Source organism: Poecilia latipinna, unplaced genomic scaffold (genome assembly GCF_001443285.1).
Source record: "Poecilia latipinna isolate Pla-1442-1.1 unplaced genomic scaffold, P_latipinna-1.0 Scaffold238, whole genome shotgun sequence".
NCBI lineage: Eukaryota > Metazoa > Chordata > Actinopteri > Cyprinodontiformes > Poeciliidae > Poecilia > Poecilia latipinna.
This window is the reverse complement of record NW_015112854.1, coordinates 369092-392924: the sequence shown is the minus strand read 5'-3', so window position 1 is coordinate 392924 and position 23833 is coordinate 369092. Positions and strand designations below refer to the sequence as shown.

At 41.0% G+C, this 23833-nt stretch overlaps 1 protein-coding gene across 1 annotated transcript in view; it reads left to right on the top strand.

Annotated features, from left to right (window-relative positions):
* The window catches only part of vav2 (vav 2 guanine nucleotide exchange factor), a 130649-nt gene that overhangs the window by 26437 nt on the left and 80379 nt on the right, over positions 1-23833 (top strand). The window lies entirely within an intron of this gene.

The window sequence follows — 23833 nt, the reverse complement described above, 5'->3', positions numbered from 1 at the left end:
TGGATGAGTGTGGGCCGGTTGCCAGTTTGTGACGTACGGCGGATCCCCTCCTGTTTGCGGTACAGCATTCGGGAATTCACCTATTTGTGGATTTTGATGTGGAACAAAACTCTAAATTATTCATGGAAAATTCAGCAATTTGTGTTTCTAACCACAAAGCGTAGGAAACCTACTATTTGCATGTGCTTTTTGCAACTATCCAATTTTGCCGTGTGTTTGTTTCTTTTTTGCCTGCCCTTTAAAGTTCATCCACAAAGCAAATCATTTCTACAAACAAGTTAAACTTTACAGTTTAAACATGTTTGGGTTTTTTTGCACTTTGCCATTTCAGCTGCTGAATGCTGAGGCAGAAGCACAGAGGGTGTGATGCTGCTTTGCTTTTAGTATTGTGAATCTTAGCTATGAATAATGGGATCTCTGCTGCCACAAGCTGAGTTAAATCTCGATTATGTCAAGCTGTGGTTTGAGGTGTGTTAAAAACTCAATCAGTAAGAATTACTGCTCATTTTGTTGCACTTGTTGGCTAAGTCCTGCAGTGTTTGATTTTCAAACCTCATATTTCTCAAGATGCCCAAAATAAATGCTCCCAAAAGGCTCTGTCAGAACTTCTTCAGCTTACCGCAGCCGATAAACCTTTAGGGATCTGCAGAGCCAAACACACTCTGAGGGGGGGTTCTGATTAAAGGAGGGCCCTCTTGGGTTGACAGCGAACTGTCGGATATGTCAGCTAAGACCGGCTCCTATAAATTGCCAGTTACAGATCCTAATTTAGCTGTCTTTAACATTCCCAACGATTCATCAGCCGGGGTCCCTTTGGGCTCGGAGGAAGGTCAGAGCGGGGCGACGGGGTTTGGAAGCGGTCAGACTGAAGCCTGGAGCTGAGAGAAAAGAAGTCTTTCAGGAGCGCAAAACAATCGTTGCAACTTGTGCGTCTGTCACGCTCGTCCTCACAGCCCAGACGAGGAGACAGAGTGGAGTGGCAGGCGTCTCGGTGGCTTTCTGCCCCCAGGACAACATATGCTCCGTCTAATGAGACTGTACCATAAGCGTGTCGACATGAAGTCCAGATGCATGTAGTTGCACATTGGACAGAAATGCATGGCGGGAAAGTCACACGGAAAATGCATTTAAACACTCTGTGTGTAAATTAACAGAGCGGCTCTCCTCCCCTCTTTAGATTTGTTCCTTTTACTCAGCAGTTGTTGTGCAGCTGGGTCTCATGATGCCACAGACAATTTTAAGTTTTATAACTTTTTATTTTTCTTTGCATTAATGCAAACTGGAGCAGTCAACCTCATCATACTGCATTCAGTGCCATAGCTGGTACAGATACTACTGTGGACTCCTGGTGTTTGCAGAGTTTAGGAGACACAGCTGCCTGCAAACACCTGAGATCCTTTCCTATATCTGCCTATTTAACAGTTCAAACATCAAATATAGCTTTTTATGCTTTCACATGCACAATGGAAAAACTGTTTTGGCACAACAGCAGAAGCTAAGATCCACCGTCGTCCATATTTTCACTCTTTGGGTTACAGCCAGTCAATGCCAAGGAAATTGGATGGTGCCATTAGTGGGTAAAGTAGCGTTGTGCTTAGGTATTTCAACTTCTCGAGCTGCGTTTTCTTTGGAATATGAAAAAAATCTGGAAATACGCTGAAGTTCACATAACCTCTGCAACAACTCATCTGCAGACCTATTGCTTTCTGATGAGCAGTGTTAGTCTGACAGATAAATTCATTGTGCTGTAACCCAAGACTATTCAAAACAATACTGCAACAACCCCCGTTTTCCGCCTACAACACTATAAACCTTCATTCATTTGGTTTGAGTCCTTTGTATTCCGTCAGCTCTTGCATTCATTAGCGCCATGTTTAAATCGATCGTGTACATCCTGACGAAGCAGCACACCCTGAGATGTCAGAGTAGGAAGCAGGTCTTCAGCCTGCGCGCGTGCTGCTGAATGAATTTCTGCTGGCTCTTTATGAGTCTGCATGGGTGGGACTGTGATTTGTGAGACTCCTCCTGGGCTTGAATGAATAGAAATATCTCCTTCTGAAGTGATAACCTCCAGGCTTAGACACAACACAGTGGCAGCATTTGTTTTGGTTTACTTTATTTATATATTTTCCTCGTCCACGAGAAAAAAAGTGATTGTCTCCCTGGGATCATAAAGTGGAGATCAATGATGGGGTTTGATTCGCTGCCCAAAGAAAAAGCTCCTGGTGGAGTCATCTTCTTTGTTGTCATCTTGAATAACAGCTTAATATCTGCTGTTCTTTCATTTGTTATACTAACGGATATTTAAATATTGATTTTAAAATTTTAAACCTCTTTTTATAAGTTGGATTTCTTTTTATCTCCCAACACAAACACACCTACAGCATTTGCTGATGCCCAAATTCTTTTAAGTGGGCATCAAGGTAAGCCAACATGTTGAGCAGTTAAAGTTGTCAAAGCTACATTATGACATTCACATGAGTCAAAATCAGTTTAATTAGTCTAGGAAAGTCCTGGAGGGAGGCTGTAAGGAGCATGAATCAGGGTTTTTTCTGACTGATTCCATTGTTTTGCTTTAAGAACCTTTTTTTAAAAAAAAAAACACACAAAAAAGTTATGTGTGTTTTTTAATAGAAGTATCAACAACATGAATAAAATGCACAATTATTCACCTTTATGCAAGGTGAACAATCTTGTGCTTCCAAGTATAAGCTTCCAAACTTATACAAGCTGGATCAGAAACTCCAATTTGATCAGCCGTGCAGAGCTAACTACTAAACCCAACTTAAACAAGAAAGAAAGGAGAAAGATGCTGCTTCTGCAGGCAGTACAATGATAGAACATTGTTCTTTAAGAAAGTGAGAGGGCAGTAAGGGTATGATGGATCCCAAGGCCCGGAGCATGCCAGTCTGTTTCCCTGGAGACAACAGACTGAGAGCAGCTGAACTCTGCACTTGTTTCCTGACAAGGACATCCCCCAAATGGGGTCATAGCCTTCTGTGTGCACCTGTGCTGCGACTGCCACTTTTCCCAGACAGAACTAGGACGTAAAGTGTGTTTTTTACTGTAACACTGACATCCAGAGAAGATGAGAAGATTGCAGTCCAGGAAGTGTCCAGGAAGGCAACATAAACACACTTGGAGGAAAGAATCCAATTAATACCTGCAACTTCCAACCGTTTAATTCGTCTCCGAGCGTGTTGTTTCAAACTTATGTTGAAGTTTCATGTGAAGATGAAGATGAGAAGCAGACATGGGCTGATATATTTTCAGAAACCTGCCACCACAATGTATTATGGCATCATGGTTGATGATGGGAAATTAAGGAACCAGGTACTGAGAAAAAAAAAAAAAATCAGAAATTGTTCTTGTTCTGAGCAACATACAAATAAAAACTCTTAAACCATAAAGCACAACTTTTTAGCGCAGTAGTTTGATTTTAATCAGCTCTTTCTAACCATCTGTGGTAAAGGTTGGTTAGATATTGCATGCATGCGTCTCTTGTATGGCTAATAATACCTGCAGCTCATAGCATTCATCCCTGCTGCCTCTGAAAAAGCCTGGAATCGCCCCGTGCTGCTTCCTGCCTGCTGACGGTTTGTTTGCTCTCACATCGATTCAGAATTAACACTTAAATGACCGTCTAAATGAGCCGTAATAACACAATAATCTCTGTGACCTATTAGAGTAATGCAGCAATAAAACAAACAGACACACACTTTCTTCCAGTGCTGCGTGCGACACACTTTAATTGATTTGCCAGGGTTATTTGCTCCGTTGCATGCTTATTTAAAAGCAGACAGTATTTTATGTGTTCATGCAGTGGTGATGATGGACCACTGGGCTTGAGCTTCTTGGGGGCATTTTTATGTTTAATGGCACAGAAAGTTTGGACGTCCAGCAGATTAGATTATGCTAAACACATTAGCACTTAAATTCTTAATGCTACTACATAAGAAATGGTAAATAAAAATAATAATCTAAGCAAAAAGTAGAGCAGAAAGGGGATAGATGAAATAAAAACCACATTAAGACCGAGTTTGACAAGGAAACAAAAGCTCTGAATGGCTCGATAACAACCTCCTGTTGTGAGACACTGAGTGTTTCTTAAAATGATGTTTATAATCACAGCGTTTCATAGAGATAAATTACGTTTTTTTTTAGCTCAGGAATCAGAAAGATGAACTTAACTGTGTTTGTTCAGAGTGCCTTTTAAAGGAGCTCTGATTGGGGTTTCAGTTCAAAACCAGAAAATGTATCATTATTTTCATACTCGTTGACATAACTAAGGAGATTTTATGAGTCAGTCTGCAGGACTTTACATCGTCACACTAGTTATGAGCATTTATTCAGCCTGTAAAGCATTTTGTTATTATTTTCCTTCAGTCTCTATAGATATACTTCTCTTTTTCTTTAGAGAAATCCATTGGATTTGTTGCTGGAAAAGTATCTATTTATCCTATTAAAATGCCTCTCTGTCATTTTGCTGAACCCGATCCTGATTCAAGAACGAGTCTTCTTTTATGCTGGTAACAGAAATCAATACCGGGAGCTGAAAGTGTCAATGAGGGCCAATTTGTTTCTGGCTCAACATTATGATCGCTGGGGGTCTCGGATTTCTCTGTTTATTTTATGACCTGAGACATGATACGCTGTCAAAAATAGCTTTATACTTCCTGTGGCTGATGCTTGGACCGGTCCAGGGAACGCTCTTTCTCTCAGAAAGCCTTGTGTGTACACAATTTAAAAAAAAAAAGAACTGTCGGCGCTTTTTTTCAGCTCTTCAGTGGATCTTAAAAGTGTACAGACTGTAAACCATGTTGTAATTCAACAACAACAACAACAAATCTGTTTGACTAAACAAATTGCTACCACCTGGTTGCAAAAGCATGAAAAGCGCTAGTAGGAAGACTATATTAGCTTTCTACAACTTGACTTGGCAAAACGTTTTCCCATCATTCAAAAGCTCTAAAAATCTCTCATCTTCACACATTTCCTGGTGGATTTAATTGTGACTTTAATTTTCCTTTGGGGAAGAAATCCCTTTGTTGATTTGGGTTCAGGCTGCGATGCTAAAGACTGAAATTCCTTTGTGTCTTCAGGAGATCACTAAAGCAAAATTCACTGCTGCATATTTCATGTTAGCTGTGCACCAAATGAAACAGCTGCAGTTTGATTAAAACATGTTTTAGTGTAGTGTGTTAGTTAAGGGTTTGTACAGCCAACTGCAGTTTGGCAATCTTCTCTCGATTAGCCAATTTTTCAGTAACGGGTTGAAGTAAAGTTGGCAAAAAAGTGAAATTAGTTTTCGTTTTAGCATTTTAAAAGGTGTTTGTATTCTTTGGAGGTCGACTGTGACACTAAAGCTACAGACTCTGTGGTAAAATGACATAATTTCAGACTCATTAATTACAAGACTAGTCAAATACAAAGTCAGAATCATGTTCATCTGATGTTGATGGTTTCGGTGACTTGGAATGATCACACGCCACAAATTTGCAGCCGAGAGCACTATCTTCCAAAAATAATGACTCCATTAATTACCAAGCTGCGTTACCGCGCGACGGCTCCCGCTCTTTCGGCGCGTTAATTGAATGAACCAGTAATGAATTCACTGCTAATGTTCTCCGAGCTGTCTGCTCCTGGCCCGTCGTGTTCACCTAAATCTAGTCAAAGTGAGCGTCAGATGCCCTTTTTTTTTTTTTTTTTTTTGTCTGTGAGGAAAGATGGATGGGCAATGAAGTCAAAACTCATAATGGAGCATAAAAACAGGCCATCAACGTTTGATGAATGTGAGGAGAGAGGCGGGAAACGGAGATGAGAATCAGGGAGTATTGAGCATCGCTGCCACACAGAGAGAACGGGCCGAACAGGCAGAGGAGAATATTGGCAAACATGGGAGAAGATTGGATGAACAAGACAAATGTTTCCTGATTGCAAAATAAAGGCCATGAGACCGTCTTAAACAGTTTCATGGTGCATATCATATCTAAAATATTAGAAAGACAATGTAGCTCGGAAAGCTTAAATACCTAGCTGCAGCACAGCAGCCAATCCGAGCGAGCCATTTGCTTTTCTTGGTGCTGATTGGCTGTACCTCCAAGAGCAACGATGAAGAAGATTTCAGCTTCTACACTAATGCCAAGAGGGTTTCCGCACATTACGGTCAATTTGGTGTCAGAACTATCAAAATAGTCAGGTATAAGCATTTTTAGTGGCGGTCCCAAATATCCACATATTCATTGGTACATAAAGGGCACATCGACACCTGAAAGGCTGAAATCGGGTTGCAAGGTGACGCTCCTACCACCGAGCATCAACCCTGTGGCTGATGACCCTCGTCTCTACTGGAGGAAATCATCTAAAATGTCAACTTCTACACATTTGTTGTGGTAAATTTTGGTGTTTTCTTCCCACGCCTTCCTTTCGCTTTGAAACGATCGTCCTCAGCTTCCTGATTTTCCTCAGTGTGATTATTTCACAACTCGTTCAGCAGCAGCAGCAGCATGTTCTGGCTGGTGCCAGGGACGGCATCTTCACAGTCATTAGTGCTCCAGTGCAGGTGCTAATAGAACTGTTGGCTGGCTTCTTTTCTGCAGGTTAACATGTCTATATTTACTCCGTTTGTCTCACCTCTCCTTCCCTCCTCCTGCTGCTGACTCGTCGTCTTCTCCGTCGCCCTCGCGGCCGACGAGAACCACGGCCTCTCCGCCCTTCCTGTCTTTTTTGTCTCCTGCCAGCTCTCGCCCAGATTGATTGTGGAGGCTGTGTGAGATGTAGTGTGAGCTTTCTGCCGTCTCCATTCACTTGCACAAGAATGAATGCTAATCAATAGGATGTGGCTTGGAAATTTGTCAAAAGATACTCTGTCCTCCCTGTGAGAGCAGTGTGTCACATTTTACTCAATACCCAGACATGCAGATATTGTTGTGGAGAGACGCAGTTTCACTGCTGACAAAGACGGATGGATAGACGGGCAGACGGACCAAGTTGTGGTTAAAGGATAGACGAATAAACAGATCCATTAACGGATGAATGTTTGTATAGATGGATATGTTGTCTACAAGTTAGGAGATAAATGGTTGGATCTTTTCCACCAAGTGTGAACAGAGCCTCTGATTAGCTTCTTAGAAAATACAGAAAATACTTAAATTAATTACATTTTAGACTAATTTCTTGTGACACTTCATCATAAGTTGCAGTTCTTCTTCTTCACTTTAAGCCCAGTCATAGACTTGCACAAGTTGTTTGAATTACAGCTAATATTATCTGTTGTCCTTTGTGTCAATATTATTTATTGACCGAATTTTATGGAAAGTCATCATCCAAGGTTTAGTAGCTTTTATAGCTGACTTCGGCGTGTTGTAAACACCGATTGAATTAGAGACAAAGTTTCCTTATGATTTTGTCCGACCATCATAACTAAATGTTTACTGCCACAGACTCTGGAATTTTCCGGGTTTTATGATTGTTTCTTTTTTTAATGAGATATTAAACAGCAGCAGCAACAACAGTAGCAGCAGCCTTGGCTTCCGGTTAGCAGTGTAGACCTTTATACAATGTCTTGAAGCAAGGATTTGCAATTTGTACTTTATTGCTTAAAACATGCAAAACCACTTTTATAGTCCTTTAAAAATCGGAGCCACCGACGGCTCCTTACTATACAATATTCCTTTGTTCTTTTTTAAAATGTTTTTATGAATTCCTTGCCCTCTGTCTCTGTTTTTTAATGCCTGCTGTTCTCTGGCTCATTTGTTGCTTCTTTTTAAGTCACATCTGTCTGTTCCCCTCCTTCATCGGTTTGATCCTTTGTAGATCAATGGTAGAGACATGATTCCCCATCCCCAATACAGATCCATGTCTCACCTGCTCTGTTTCTCAGCGTGAGGAAGATCAATCTCCATAAGTCAGTAAAAAAAAAGCCCTCCAGGGTGCACTTCCACTGAACTGCTCCACCAGACGCCATCAGACATTTCAATCCATCGCCTCTGCGAGGTCTTCCACCTCCCGTTCGTATGAGTTCTGCTTGCAAGCTAAGATGATACTTTCACCCTGTGTGTATTTATTGGAGAGGCTCAATTTTGATTTGATCTTTAATCAAAGGCGAGACGAAGACGGCATGAATGTCATCGCGCAGACGGCACAAAAACGAGACGGGGCGATTGCCGCTGTATTCCCTGGATCATTAACAGATGCTGATAAAATGTAAAAGCAGGGGATAGAAGGGGAAAATGGAAGGAAACGGGTTGGTGCGTGTTTGATGCCAGAACCTTTCTGCGTCATTAACCGGTGCTGGAACAAGTCATCACCTAGTGGATTGGTGCTGCAGATCGTCCTTAATGTCACGCAGTAAATGTTTTACACACTTTACAAGTACTCCAGGAATATGGATTCACCCTTTCATGCTCCCCGTTGTCATTGAAACTTCCTGGACGATGAAACTCGACAAGGGACCCGATCTGTCAACTCACTGGTTTCAGGTCAATATATATTCAAATCTTATTTTTCCTATTGTTAGTTTCTTAGTTGTAATGTTATTTACAATCTTTAGTCGCCTGTTTTCCCATTTCCAAGACTTTGTGACGTCTCACTGTGTCTGCATTTGTCTGTTCCTAAGGTTTGTTTCCAGAGAAGCTCGCGACATGAAAAGACTTTAACGATCGTTGTGCATGTGCCACAGGTGTGCATACAGGCTCTCGTGCGTGCCACTGAATTCACATTAGGCCTACATATAATATCAGAGACAATTCAATAATAAGGCTTAATGGGCCACCGCAAAGTTAGACGTAATGCAGCGTAGAGGACAGTACCAGCGGGCCAGCCGTTCAGATGAGAAACAACAGGGAAATGAAATAAGACATGGGCAGTAAAGCCACCCGACTGGCGAGAAGGACATAAAACTGAAAGATTGCTGAAATTTTCATTGCTAGTTTGAGTGGAAAACAAACATCAGCATAGGGTAAAGTTTCAACCTGATGATGAAGATTTTAGACGATTATATTTCAAGAAATATGTGATTGGGGGAAGAGGTGACTGCTTCATCTACAAATATGAATATTTGTGTCACCAAGGCAATGCTAGCATCACTAGGGTCTCTGTGAGTTCAGCTGGTGTATCATGGCAGACGGCTGCTAAATATGGAAAACAAATCAGTCGACTCCCGTTGTGATTATTCTGTTACTTCTCTTTGTCTTAAGCATCCCCCCTCTGCCAGAGTTGCTCTGTTGCATCTGTTCTGAGCTTGTGTCAAACAACAACATTGTTTTTAATGACGGCCTCTCACAGCAGTTGATTATGGTGGAGGAAATTCTGGAGACGGAAAACGCATGAATATGTTTTTCAATAACGGATTTTAACTCACAGAAGCATTCGGTTCTGATAAAGATGCACATTTTTAGCACTGGCATTTACCTTTGGGCTTCAGAGAACACTGCCATGACCTGACAAGGTAGCACACAGTGTCCTATACAGGCTCCTGTCATCTTAAAAGTCTCAATGTTCATCCGTTTTTCCCCCCTGGGATCAGCTGTGGCTCTCCAGAGTGTCTCCAGCAACATTGACTTTCATCTCTGACGTTCCGTTGAAATGCATCATATCCTCCATATTAAAATATCTTAAGATGGGATTTTTAAAGTTTCGGATCTGTTTGGAGCTGCAACCCTGCTGCTCACACAGCGGATGCATGAACTGGTTCCTCCCAGAACGCAACACGATGAACTGAGGGGTGTGTTACTGCAATCAACACCTTGTGCATCTTTTCTTGTCACTCGCATTGGTACCGGATTTGCATGGTGAGGTGTTGGGTAGGAATACTCAGTATGCAACGGAGGGAAGTGTTGCACATTCTTGTTGATTACTCAGATTCTTATTTAGACACTCATAAGACATAAAAACTGTTCGTTTGAGCATAATTGCATGAAGAGATAATAATCATAAAAGACAGTGAAATCCCTGTTGGTCAGTGTCCCTGATGTGAAGACTTTTCAAATGCATCATATCAGTCAGGCCAGACGTGTTTGCATCTGAGCCCGACAGCGGAAACTGCTGACATTCAATGTCTGCAGCAGAAACATTGCGTCCATCAACACTCGCTGTCTGGCGCTCGTGGCTAAATGAAGATGGCATTGTTAATTGTAACTGCTGGGCTTTGTGTTGTGTAGCCAACTTGCTGTTATTAACGGGACCTGAGTCTAGTTGGGAGGGCGATTTGTGGTTCAAGCAAAAAAAAAAATTTTTTTTTTTTTTTTTAGATTTGAGAATCAGGTTTCTCAAAACTACAAAGGAACATTAGGGATCTCTTGAGGAAAACAGAACCAATTGCATGACTGCAGGAAGAGAACTACATCAAATAAAACATTTTATTAGAGTTTATAAGGTTCAAAACTATTCACATCTCACCTCAGATGCAAAACCACATAATAAATCCCACAAAGCAATGAGTTATTAAACAAAGCTAAAGTATGAAAGCAGTGAGTAAAGAGCTACGCAGTATTCAATGCTTTCTGAGTACCATTTAGCAGCAATAGCTTGAAGAACATTTAAGCCATTTATCTTTATAAACTCACTTCAGTTCACTGTGGAGTTCAGACATTTTCTTCTGCAAAACGTTCAAGGTCTCATGAGACATTACACTCAGGCCAAAGGTCTAACAAACACAATGACGTTTCTTTTCTTTTTCAGCCTTTCAGCTGTGCTCGGATTACCGTCCTGCTGACGACCCGGTTAGAGCTTCAGCTGTCGGACAGATTGCCTCACATTTAACTCTAGAGTGTTTCAGTGCAAACAGGAATTCAGTGCCGACTCAATGGGTCTGAGGTGTCTGGGTTTTATATTTACTGCATTACAATTGTGGACATTGTGAGCCATCCACTAAAGTTGCCATGTTGTGGTACTCCCTTTGCAGGAGGATGTAGATGTTGAACAAAAGTGTCCCGAGAATGAAGCCTTGAGGAACGCCACGTGATATTTGTTCACTTGGATTCAGAATTGTCAAATGACACAAAGTAGTCCTGGTCTTCCAGATAAGATCTGAACCAGTATACTGCAGTGCCAGTCTGCCAGTTACATTTAAATGGGTGCATTTGAACATTTGAGGTTAGAGTTCAATAATTGCCTTTCCAAATCATTAAATACGTCTTGAAGTTCTTAAAACTAACCAACCATGAACGTCAAATGTTTTAAATTCCATTTTATTGTTGCAAAGAGAAAACCTTGAGCAATATGTCATCTCACTTTTAGTGACCCTGAAGGAAAGGCGATATGTGAATCAGAAAGAGGACATTCCTAGAGAGCAGAGAAGGATAAAGCTGCTGTCAGAGTGACTAATTTCCCTGATGAAATCCTTCCTGTTGGACCTCCTTGAATTGCTTGGTGGATTATCATCAAACACTAACTATAGATAGCTCTCCAATCCCTGGTAGACCTCTGTAGCCCAGATTCAGCTCATCAGAAGATGTCATATGAGAACACTCTGTCTGTCCTCCAGGCGTTCAACCTTTAACCTGCTTGTTTGTATCTACTTAGGAGAAGCTAGGCATTCTGATGGATTGAAAGATAATGGCTCTGGATGTGACTCTCAATAAAGCGATGGCATCATTCTGCCCCATTGGAATGCAAATCTGCATTATATATTAGCTTAGCGAAACTGAAAAAGAAATCCACCGTAGCAGCAGGATTTATCGGTCAGTGCTCTCTACTGTAAATCCTGACCTCTCCTCATAATCTGCCTGTTAATACCCCCATCAGCTGCCCTTGAATGCAGAACGGCGCTTGTGTGTTTAACGAGGTCTGTTTGTTCCAGATTACTGGATACCGGTGGGACGATGTTCAGAGCCACCCCCCCCCACCAGGGCCAGAGTAGCTCTGCTTGCATGTAGCTCCCCACTTTATCAATCGATTTCTCCCGGTAGACGGACGTGCCGCTCTTGCTTTCAACCCCAGCGTCCTCCCAAAAGACCGTCCACCTGAGTGAAATGGAAAGGGGGGGCGGGGCAAAAGCAAAGGGGAAACAAAGAGATGTTGATGTAAACAAAGAGAAGTGGAGGAAAATTGGAGCAAGAGAAGTTGATGATTGATTGATTACTGCTACTTCCAAATCTAAAACCTGCTCATGCCCGTCCTAGAAACGGGACGGCACAAGCACCTCGTGTTCCTCGCAGCCGCTTCCTGCACACACCTGCGACACACACATACTCCCATCCTGTTCTCCTCCACCCTAATGAGGAAGCTCATTACGAGCAAACAAGCCGTCGCTCCTCTGAATAAACAACGAGGACATGCCCTGCAGCTCAGTGAGGTGTGGAGCTGGAGGCTGAATATTTTATTGATTCTTCAAGTCCAGCTGTTGATCTGTCTTGTGTACTCGCGTCATTAATATAGTGTCTACAGAACAAAGCCGTGCTTCCTCAGAGTTCATCAGGTTGCAGTACTTGCTAAGTGGTTGCAATCGTCCAGCTGCTCCAAAGACGTTAGCAGGCTTTGTTTTTGGAGGATGTGATTCTCTTTTCTATGGTTGAAGGCGACTTGAGGTTGAAGGCGACGCGATATCTTAAAATGACGAATACTGGCAACTCTGGTAAAGAGACATAAATAAGATAATTTATTATTGCAGTACCCTTGTCTTGCTCTCATTAGTACAGATAAATAATCTTGAGCATTTTCTTCGATTAGCATAAGCATTATAGGCTAACATTAGCTGGTAGATTAGTCATGCTATCTGCTCCAGCAGACAGTCTTATAGCTGTGTAACAGACATGATGCTCTTAGCTTAACAACTATTGTTTTAAGAAGGGACGGACAATATCAGGAAACTGTTAATTATGATACTATCCCACTTTCTCCTGATATTTTTCTTTCTTTACCATTACACAACGACCCAAAACACGCCCTTCTAGCATTAGCATCTCATCCACTAACATCTAACTGGCTGAATTAATATGCAGAACAGATGTTGATACTCATAATCTGTAAGTATAGTAGCTTTCATCCCTGCATCTGAGCAGCAGTGTACAGCAACAAGTGGGGGAGGGGTTGTTCTGCTTCATAGGAACTTGTGCTTGCTGTTTCTGGCCACATAAATGACACTTGGCAACAGATGCAGCAGTGTTTCAGCCAGTCACGCACATGACGATTTCCACTGGACGACATTTTACAGTGTTTGACTTTCAGAGTTAGTTAGTTTTATTTCTATTTTGCCTGAGAAACAGAAACTATTTAGTTTTTATTCCCACTTTGATCAATGGTGTTGATTTATATTTACATCAACCATTACAATTTACGCAGTTTTTAGTTGGACAATATTCATAAAAAATGATTTATACTGTCAAAACGCTCACTTGCCTAATAACTGTTCACACTGTGCAGCTCTCTATAATTAAAATACTGCATTGTTCTGTCATAAATTTGCTCAGTAACACATAATTTTGATGTCAAAATCCAGATTTGATGCTAATTTATTCTCTGAGTTGCTGAAAGCTCGGCTAACATGTAGTGAAGTTCCAGCAGCTCCTGTAAAAATCCTGCTCTTCTTCGTGTTGATCCAGTTCCAGCACATGCATGACTTACTGCGACTCCGGATTGAACTGGACCACTAAGTGAGATTTCCGTCTCCAGTGTGCTGCTTGTTGTGAGTCATTTGGTGCATTTTGGTGTAACTGTAGCTGACTTGATGTTAAACATGAACTCCCAGTGACTTGAGGAGGGGGTGACGCCGTAGAAAGATTGCAGTCATCTCTGACAAATCTCACCAGTATGAATAATCTGACATTTGGAAGGAGGCTTGACATAGATTCCTTGTAAAGCGTGAGCTTTTTTTAGCACCTCTGTCTGTTTTGTTAAGAGCTTTAAACTCAATATCATGAAATTGTTTTGCTGGTGAGATGCATGTAAGGAACTGTGAAGGTTATTAAAATATCACAAATTAAAAATCTGTGCAATTTTGTTTATAAAGGAATAAATTAGATTGGTGTTTCAGTTAAGTGAAGTAAAAAAAATACAAAGAATTGATGGAAAACTGAAAATGTGATTTTAAAAAAGTCTGCACACATTAACTTTTCTTTTTTTACTTACCAAGATTCTCAATTAGTCTAATTTGTTTTGATTTGATTTCAGGATCATCCAGGTCTTCATCAGCGAGTACAAAGATAATTTTAAGAGTCGTGACCTCTATGGGAATATTAACATCTAAAAACCAAAATTATTGAAATATGATGATGTTTCAGAATAAAACAGTGACTTTTTTTTTTTTTTTACACATTGGCTGCCAAAAACATATTTCCACCTGTCCAAGCTGGTTTGGCTGGTCAGGCCAAGGTGCATTAGAGGCGAGGTTCGGCCGTGTAATGAAGCTTTTCCCTCCTGTGTAATTAATTACAGCCTTTATCTGACTAGACAAAATGTTGCTGCTGATGGATTATATGAGGATGCAACACCTCGGCCCTGGATGGCTGATTGGGAAATGGATCATGATTATCTCTGGGTCAGAACAACAGAGGCAGGTCCATCATATCAGATCTATGAGCAGAGAGGTAAACTCCAACCTGCCGTCAAGTAACTTCTGCATTTGTTAGTTGGATTCTGAAAAGAGATATGAGTCCAATAACTGCATCTAAATTAGATTTAAGTGGAATGCAACCAATATCCAGGTAACTTATTTTATTTTATGCAAAACAAGGTGGAACCAAATTGAACTGCAGATACTTAAGAAGATGAAAGAACAAAGTGGTAGAGGAAGCTAAAATTTCACTAAAAAATGAAGAAAGATCAAAGAAAACCACAGACCGAAGGAATTTTAATCTAAAATTTTCCCCAATTAATGTTGTTTTCATTCAATATCATGATTTTTAGGTGTTCCTACTTTATTCCACGTTGATTTAGTTAAAATCAAATTGCTCTTAAATTTCATTTTAATTGTAGGGTCTTAATTGAATTTATAACCCTTAGATTTCCACGTTCCAATGGAAATCCAATAGTATCATTACGTTTGCAGATGACACCATAGTGATCATCAAAAACAGTGAAGAGACAACAAGGAGCATTCGGATCGTCTGGCTGAGTGATGCGACACCTTTACCATAATAAAACCCAATATTCATTTTCAATGTCTGTAAAAACTTTGCTGTGTGATTTTGTTTTTTGTTTTTTTAAGAAAGCCAAGATATTTATAATTACTGACAAGCCCAGTTTGTGTACCTTGAGCAGCAGTTGCAGTTGAGCGTTGTTAAATGAGTGAATGAGTTGCAGGGTTCATTTGAGCTAATCCAGTCTCTGTCGGTGTGACTTCCTGTTGCTGACGCATCCCTCCACCTCTTCTCTGCAGCAACCAGCCGCCACAGCGTCTGAAACGCAATGTTTGGAAGTTTAATACTTCTAACTGCTTTTGGCTTTGCAAGCAACAGCGGCTTCTCAGAGAGCCCATCTGTGAAAACGCAATAACATTTTCTTTTTTTTAAATTTTATTTTATTTTCCTACCTCCCTTGAGGGACGGGGTTGGGGTGTGGTAGGCACTGGCGTCTTTATCTCTCACCGGCCGGCACTCTCCATATTCCGGCTCTAAATTACTTCCTCTGCCTCTGTGATGGAGAACTAAAAGAAAACGATAAGTCCGAAGGCGTGAATGTGGAATTTATATGCTGTATAAATGCCGGTTTCGTGTGGGAAACTATTCAAAGCGAATCCGCTGACAGATTGGCGAAATTACTCTTCAGAGCTTCTGTGAGAGCTGATAGGGAGAGAAGGATCTGCACTGGAAGGGGAATGAAGGACTGGAGAGCACACATCAACAATTTTTTCCTCATCTATCATTGTGTCATAAAGCAGTCCACAACGTAACCTGTGTGTTCTGGTTCAGTAGATGTATAAGGTGCGACATAAAGGCTGGCGGTGGGAGTTTAAAGGAATGATAAACAAAGCGGTGTTGCAGCATTTCGTCTAACCTCAGCACCGGTCAGGGGCGTAAAAGTTTCAGTTCATGGATAAATTAAAACCATATTCGTCTGTTCAGCAGGTTATGAGCGCACTTTGTCATTCCGCTGACTTTTTTCTTTTTTTTCAATCCAGGAATTTTGATTAAAATGTTCAGCTAAGATACTCAAAGTATACTTGGGGCTGTTCATAGGAATGTATGAATAAATGAATTAATGTCTTGGACATTTACCTGAAAGTAGCTACTTTTATGTTTGTTTTTATTTATTTATTTGCTAAAGGATTAATAAGTAAATAAAAGTAAATGAATGAATGAAGAATGTTGGCTGTTCAGATTTTTAAAGAAACTAAACATGTTTTTTCCATTTGTTTACATCAAGGGTGAGATTTAATGTGTTAATTTCAATAAAATGGACAAAAATTTGAATGCAATAAATCACTTTTGTTCCCAAGCCGGAACATTTGCTGCGTGTTTCTGGTACGCCCATAAATCTGACGCACAAGCTACCTCTGCAAACAAAGCGACGGATGACAAAAAAGGGCTTTTGAATTATAAATGTTTATTCATATGATCCTACCACTAGTTTATATTTTTTATTTTTTGACATTTACTGAATATTTAGACATGTCACCAAAGTCTTTTTAAAGCTAAGTAGCCAAATTAATAATAAAATGGAAAAAAATATATAAGAAAATGAAATTAAGACAATAAAACATTTATATATTTATTAATTTTTTTAATATTTTTATTTATTTATGTACTGAGAGTTCAGTTCTTTCATGTTTCATCACATCCAGGTGTTACAGAATGAAATTACACAAAAACACAAATCGAAGCCTTTCATGTGATAAAGCAGATCCATGTCATGTTTGCACATCAAGTTTATTTTTCTAATATATTTAAATAACTGGCCAGTGAACATGCACAGTAACAACACACACTTTTAGGTTGTTGTAAATAAAACGAAACCTGTGAACAACATGAAATGTGGGCTCAGCTTGTTGTCTGACCAATGAAAGTGGACATTTTACATGCCTGGTTATTTTCCACAGACTGTTTCTCACATTTAAACCTTCCGCTAGTCCAGGGTAGCCCAGCTTGACCCCCACTGGGGGTGGTGATGAGCAACAGCTGCCTCCTCGTGATCTGTCCGTTCTGCCAAGCCGGCTGCAGCGCGTCGTCACTTTCCAGCACGCTTGCACACGGGGGCGTTAGGTGTGACGCGCTGTGGGCTCCGGCCCACATGCTCTCACTTAAATATCAGCCGATGCAGCCTGACAGTCCAGCGGACGCTCCGGGCCACACGGGGGTCATCAGGAGAAATAATTTAAGCATCACTCAGGTTGGGTCGTGTCAGGTTCGTCTTCGGTGAACTCTGACCTGCAAACTCGAAAGGTGGAGTAACGCTGCTTTGACACTGACGGTGATGAAGGCTGCTTTTTGCGCGACTTTGCCATTTTATCTCTGACTAATACCTGCTCATCAAAAGATTCAATTGAGCACTACTAAAATGGTAAAACATGAAAACTTGGTGCTATTAATGGATTCCTGGCATTTGCAGGAATCCACCAAATATTTCCCCTGACCTTCGCTGTGCCAGGGCAGCTGAAATCTGAGAGTACTTGAAAAATTTCCATAGTTCAAACACCAAATATTCCTTAACATGTGTTAATAGAGACAGTGTGGCTGCAGACGGTGTTTTCTAATCATTCTTTGAATCTCTGCAGTCCATTGGAAATTGGTTTGCTTTGCTGTAAGTAATAAGATGTCCCTCTGTGTGACTGGAGAATCTGAGGATAGTAGGTGACATATGCTACGCTGAGTTTGACTGGACTAGAGAAGACGCGTAGCATCACACCTCAGACTCTGCAGGCCGTGTCATTGGCTCTTCAAGGTCACTGCTTGGGGATATTAGCTCCTTTTAATGCTCAGCGCTGCTCCTGTAAGCCAAGGACCCGTCCTCCATCCTTCCTCATCGTTTGCTTCACTGCCGTCGTCCTTCTATTTCTGCTAATCTGTGACTCAGACGGTGGTTATCTGCCCGTTTTTCCTGTGGAAGCTTCACACTTTTTCCTCTTTGGAGCGTTTTAGCTGCTCCGATAACTTCCTTTTCATCTCACAGATGGCTTTGTGTTTGCCTGTTTGTGGGCTACATGTTGACTTTTGAGCAGATGAGGGAATACTCATGCCACCTCCTTCCCTGACTGTGAATATATCAGCAAGCACATTGTTAAAGTACAAATCTCCATTCATTTTCCTTCACTTAAACCCGATTACCTCTCGCAGAAACCCACTTCAGGAAACGTGTGTACATTTCTATGCAGCTCCTCAGCAGCGAGAGTCAATCTGGGATGATGTTTGATAATGCCCCAATTAATATTGCATGGTTCGTCTCACTTGGCTTTTAATGTATTCCTGCTCGCTCGTGTGTTATCTCCGCGGCCCATCTCTCAGGCATCCCGGCGGTCCCTCGTGGGTTTGTGCGTGTGTGCCGAACCCACACGCACGCAGCAGATAAGAACCCATCCTGAGGCCCACGGTGAGTGGCAAAGACGAGACATTCGAGGAATAGAGCGAGCGGCACAATGAGACGTTACTTTCTTTTGTATCAGAAAGCAGAGCAGGATAAGAAGGGACTTTGTTGGCATCAGTAATATTAGTTTTTACCCAAAACATATAGTTGTAATCTACAGTTTTTCATGGTTGTACATGCAGGAGTGAGGCTCTATAGAGTGTCTTGGTAGACAAAATCGAGATTAATTGGATTGGCAAATACTCGGAGGAACTCACTGAAAATTTAAGACGTATATCCAAGATTATCAATTATCAATTCAACAATTTATACGTAAGTGAAAAAAATCCTTTGGCATTTCGGGAAGAAGATCCAAACTATAATCCACTGAATAACAATGGATTGGGATGAACAACCTGGAAACACAAAGGCTCCAGCTCAGTCCTCAGTGAAACCATCTGCACTGAAAAGAGGAGAGACTAAGCAGGAACATACACAAAGTGTCCCAAATCCCAAAAGTTAAGCCATGCATGTGAACCTCTAACCACAACTATAACTGCTCTTTTAATAGAAATTGATATCATGACACAAGAATATGTACAAGTTTCATCTTACAGTTACAGTCTTACTCCAAAAGCTGGATTCAGTTTGTGGCTCAGTTTTGCTGTCCTTGCTGGAAGTAATGGGAGCAGCTCAGCCTGATCCGCAGCTAATGCAGATCCAGCAGTCTGCACGAAAGCACATCTGTCCCCGGGGGAAACATCCTGTCCTGACGCCCCCCGTGGAGCAGCCGGGGATGAGCCAAAGAGGAACCGAAATTCTGCCAAAGAAAGAGACAAAAAACAGAGATAGACACGACCCAGACAGCCCTTAAGGTAGCTTCTGCTCCCAGGCAATAACCCAGATGTGTAATTCGTAGTCCACATGTGCAATAACCCTGCACTTTTCTTGTCTTTTTTTGATATTTCAACTCATTGAAGAAAGATATCATGAAATCCCAATGCTTAAGATGAAATAAAGTTCATTAAATTAGACTTTTAGGTTCTCTATCTTCTTGTGATTATTTGTTGACCTTAAGCTAAGAACAGGTATGAGATCTCAAGTTTTCTCATTGAAGGAAACATTTGCTTTGGAAAACGTCAAAAACTTTACCAACCTTTCATCTTTGCTTTAAATGAAACCCAATGTTTTCACAATGAATTCAATATTTCTCACTCTCTGGACTGAAATGGACTTTCCTTTCCCCCCACAGTGATATATTATATATTGTTTGACTTCCAGCTGCTCCAGAGGCTCTAAAGTTAGATTATAGTCTGTCCCACTGTGGAAGACACTCGGCCGGGTAATGGTCCATCTGGCCTTGGATGTGCTGTTTCTGGAATGACTTCTTTTCCCTGCTGTATAAACTACAAAGCTAATCGGGTCGTATGGGGTCATCAGATTGTGTCTGTCCCTTCGGTAGACATCACTATCAATGAGTTTCTTCTTGGTGGCAGGAACTAAGAATAATACATTTTTGAACTTGTTGACATTGAAACCTTGTACGTTTCACATCATCTTGTGCCTTTGTTGTAGAAGTTAAAGGAAGTGATGCACAGTCGTCAAGGTAACATGACTGGCCGGTAGAAGATGTCATTTAATGTAAATGAATGAAAGTAAATCGTTTTGGTGACCAGATCGGCTTTTCTGTGGAAAAAAAGGTGCAAGCTATTCAAAGAGTTCATGGTTTTCCTTAAGAGAAGAAAAGTGAAGAATATCTTACTTCCTGCGTATGCAAATTTCCTCAAGCTCAGTGACAGAAAGTCTTTATCTTTCTGCAGCAGCAGCAGAAGTTTCCCATTCAGGGGAGCAGATTCTGCCATCTTCCTCTCTCGTCTCGACAAACTGTTTGATCAGTTTGATTTGTTCAAACATTGCATGTCTGTCTGTGTTTTTTCAAGCAGACTTTCCAGCCCACAGGTGGCCTGTCTGGGTGTACTTTTCATTTATTTTTAACGTCGGGGCACTTCAGGCGTCGGATTAATGAGCCCTTTCCTCCTTCACAGCCCAGTTTGTTGCAGACCCTCCCTGACCGGCGTCTCTGGGGGATTCCTTAAGGGTAAATGGCTGGAGGGCGAGGTCGCACCTCTGTTGCAGGTAGACGGGAATCACTGAAAGGCAGTTCCAGAGGGAACCTGGCTCTGCTCTAATTATCAGTGTTGTGCAGTGTAGCAGAACAGGAATGTATTTTTCAAGATATACCTTTTAATATGTGTCAGTATTTATCCTTTGCTGTAGGGCTGTCTCAAGGTGTAGAGGAAGGTACCTGGTTTGGTAAGCTAAGAGTCGGGCCTTTTTATGCTGGTGATCTGGTTTTTAGCTGAGTGTGAGACTCCGCTCCTCTAACTCCGGGGTGATTGTTGTCAACCGGAACAAAAGCTGAATGGACGCTCACAGTCGGGGGTCAGTCTCTGCTGCAAGCAGAAAAGTTCAAGTGTTTTGATGTCTTCTTCACAACTGATGCTTGAAAGGAGAAGGAACATTTCAGATTGCATTGGTGCCTCATCTGCAGTAATGTGGGTGCTAGTTGGTCAGTCAAAGTAAACTGAAGATGTCACTAAGCAAAGCCCTTTATTTATCCATCCATCAGTGTTGTGAAGCATAAATTCTGCCATCCATTAGGTCTGCTTCTGCTTGTGTCTCCTTCCTGTTGGCTAGTTTTTTAATCATAAGATGTTTCTTAAAGGTTTTGGAATTGTAAAAATGAAATAACTCATTAATGTTTATAATGAATGAACAAAACACCAAGCAGCTACTGTGCTGATTATCTCAGTTTGCACTCTGACACAGAGCTCTGTTTGCATCCATACAGTGAAGTCTCAGTTTTAACTGCTGCCTTTAACACTGACTGTACATGGAGTTAGACGTAGACAAGCACAACGTTGGCTCTGTTTCTGCCTGGAAACTGATTACAGACAGATTTGTTAGCGTCAGAAATGTCCCTCATGTATAATATTATGCTCTTGTAAAAGTTTGTAATCTTGTCATTTCTATAAATGACTTTTGAGCCATTTAGCTGGCATGTATACCAAACAATGGTTTACATGTATGACTATAGGTGTGTGTGCTGATCTTGCAGTAAAATGCTCTGAAAGCTCTTTGCTTCTAGAAGGGAAATAATTTCCTCAGCAGTGCACCTCTGTCCACATCATAGCCTTCTGTTTGCTTTTAAAGCACCCTTTCCCCAGGAATAGGTCAGTCTGTGTGAGAACAACGATTTCTCACACCTTCCAATTACTGCAGACCTCTCACAACCCTGAAGCTGACCGGTGCTGCAACCAGCAGGTTTCTCAAGTCTTCCTAAACTAATCAGACATGCAGTTCCCTCCGAAAGAAACCAGCCAGCAAAGTGAAGATTTCTTTACTATGGGTGTAAGCTGAATGCAACAAGATGTCGGAAGGTGTCTATAAAATTAATCATTACTCATTTTAAACAGAACAGTTTAGAACTTTGTTCCTCCTGGATTCTCTGCAGTGTAAAAAATGCTGCCTGAACTGGTCTGAAACCTTCCCCAAAACCTCTCATCAGGCAGTTTGACGTTACAAAAAGAAAACTGACTACCTCAACTTAAATACATGCACAGTTCTATTTATCTTTTATCTCATTCTCTTCTAGGATCTTTCATTTAATTTCTAGTGAATGCAGATGTTCTAACGGACAACAAAATAAAAATATATCTTGCTCTATTGGCGTTCATACTCCTGTGCATCCACGCAGGGTTCTCACAAGCTCATGTAAACAATTACATGGCTGCTTTGGCAGCGAACAGGGTCAGACCTTTGATTCAGGCAGCTTTGTTAATAATAAAGAGCCTTGAATGATGCAGATTCTCAGTCTGAAAGGAAATAAAACTCTAAATATTCACATAATTTGATTTGGTCTTGCTTTACAGAAGCATTAAAAGCAGTTCCCTGAAACAGAACTATGAATGGAAAGGTTTAGGTTTTGACAACAAAAGCAACCTTTGGTTGATCTGTTGGTATTTAAAAGAGAAGTGTTTCTCATCCCTACTGCCGATGACGTTCTTAAGAAAAACCCCCCAACAAATGACACATATCCTGTTCAAATGGGAAAAGACAAAGAGTCCCAACTACTCAAATGTAGCAATTAACTTCTAACAAAAGCTCTAATGGATTTATATGGATTAGAGTCAAGTTTTTATGGTCAGATCACTTCCTTTTTAATAATTTAGAAATCACCAGAAGCTACAGTGCGGGCCACTTTTAATAAGCAGAGTCACATTTCAGAGCAGCCCTAAAACCTTTAATTGTCGCCTTTGTACTCAGTTATTCATATAAGCTTTTAATAGGAGCTCAGGGGTGCATTATCTGAACAAAAAACCCGGCTTCACTCTCTCAACAAAGTGGCTTATTGCTTTGAGAAAATGAACACTGAGGAGAACGACCTCATGAATGAATTAGTCGTCTGCAACAGATTACTACTGCAGCGCATTTCTCACGCTGACCTTATGGACCGTGGAAAAGCCTGTTGTCACCTTCAGCTTCTCTGTTGGATTAATTATTATACCTGTTTTGCATTTAATTATTATTATTTTTTGCATTGCTTAGAAGAAAACTTGGCTCTGTTTTTAAAGCTAAAATTATTTTTGCATTAACATATTCTGATTGCCTGATGTGTTACAAAAGCGTGCTGGTTATTTTGAACCTTCATTGCAGTAAGGGGGAATTTTTCTGCCATAGTTGGAGAGCACACATTTTCATTCTGAAAGCAGGATTTCATGTCTTTTGTTCTCAAAACTTGTAATGCTTGTATTCAAAACTTCTGTGCTCTTTCAAATATTCAGTCTGCTTTCTCAAACCTTTCTCCTCACGCTCAAAACTTGTCTCTGCTTGGATCAAATCTCCGCTTGCAAATTATTTTCTGCTTGCATTTGAAACAAAACAGCACCGTCGCCTGGCAACCTCTCAGCCAATAGAATGAAAGTGTTATACTGGGTGTGTTTGTTTCTTTCTAGTGGGTGTTCCTGTTCGGCTGCTATCGATTGTAGCATCCAGGTTTTGAGATGAAAGACATGAAATCCTGAAAATGTGTTCTCTCGAATTATGGCAGGAAAATTCCACCATATGGCAGCTTTGTCGTAGTTCACAGTTCTTATTTCCTCAAATGGGGATCATAAACTAGGCCTATTTATCTCCATAATAATGACATAACTTAAACACAGAAGAAAAAGGAGCAGATACCGATTGGTTTGAAGCAGAAGTAGGAAGTGATGAAATGGATGTAGAAATCAAATTTTAAATGATGGTTGCTGTGCCTCAGGCTAAATGTTGACTTCTTTCTCCTAAAGACACTGAAAAAGACTCAAAATGCCCCCATGACTAATCCAGCTGCATCTGA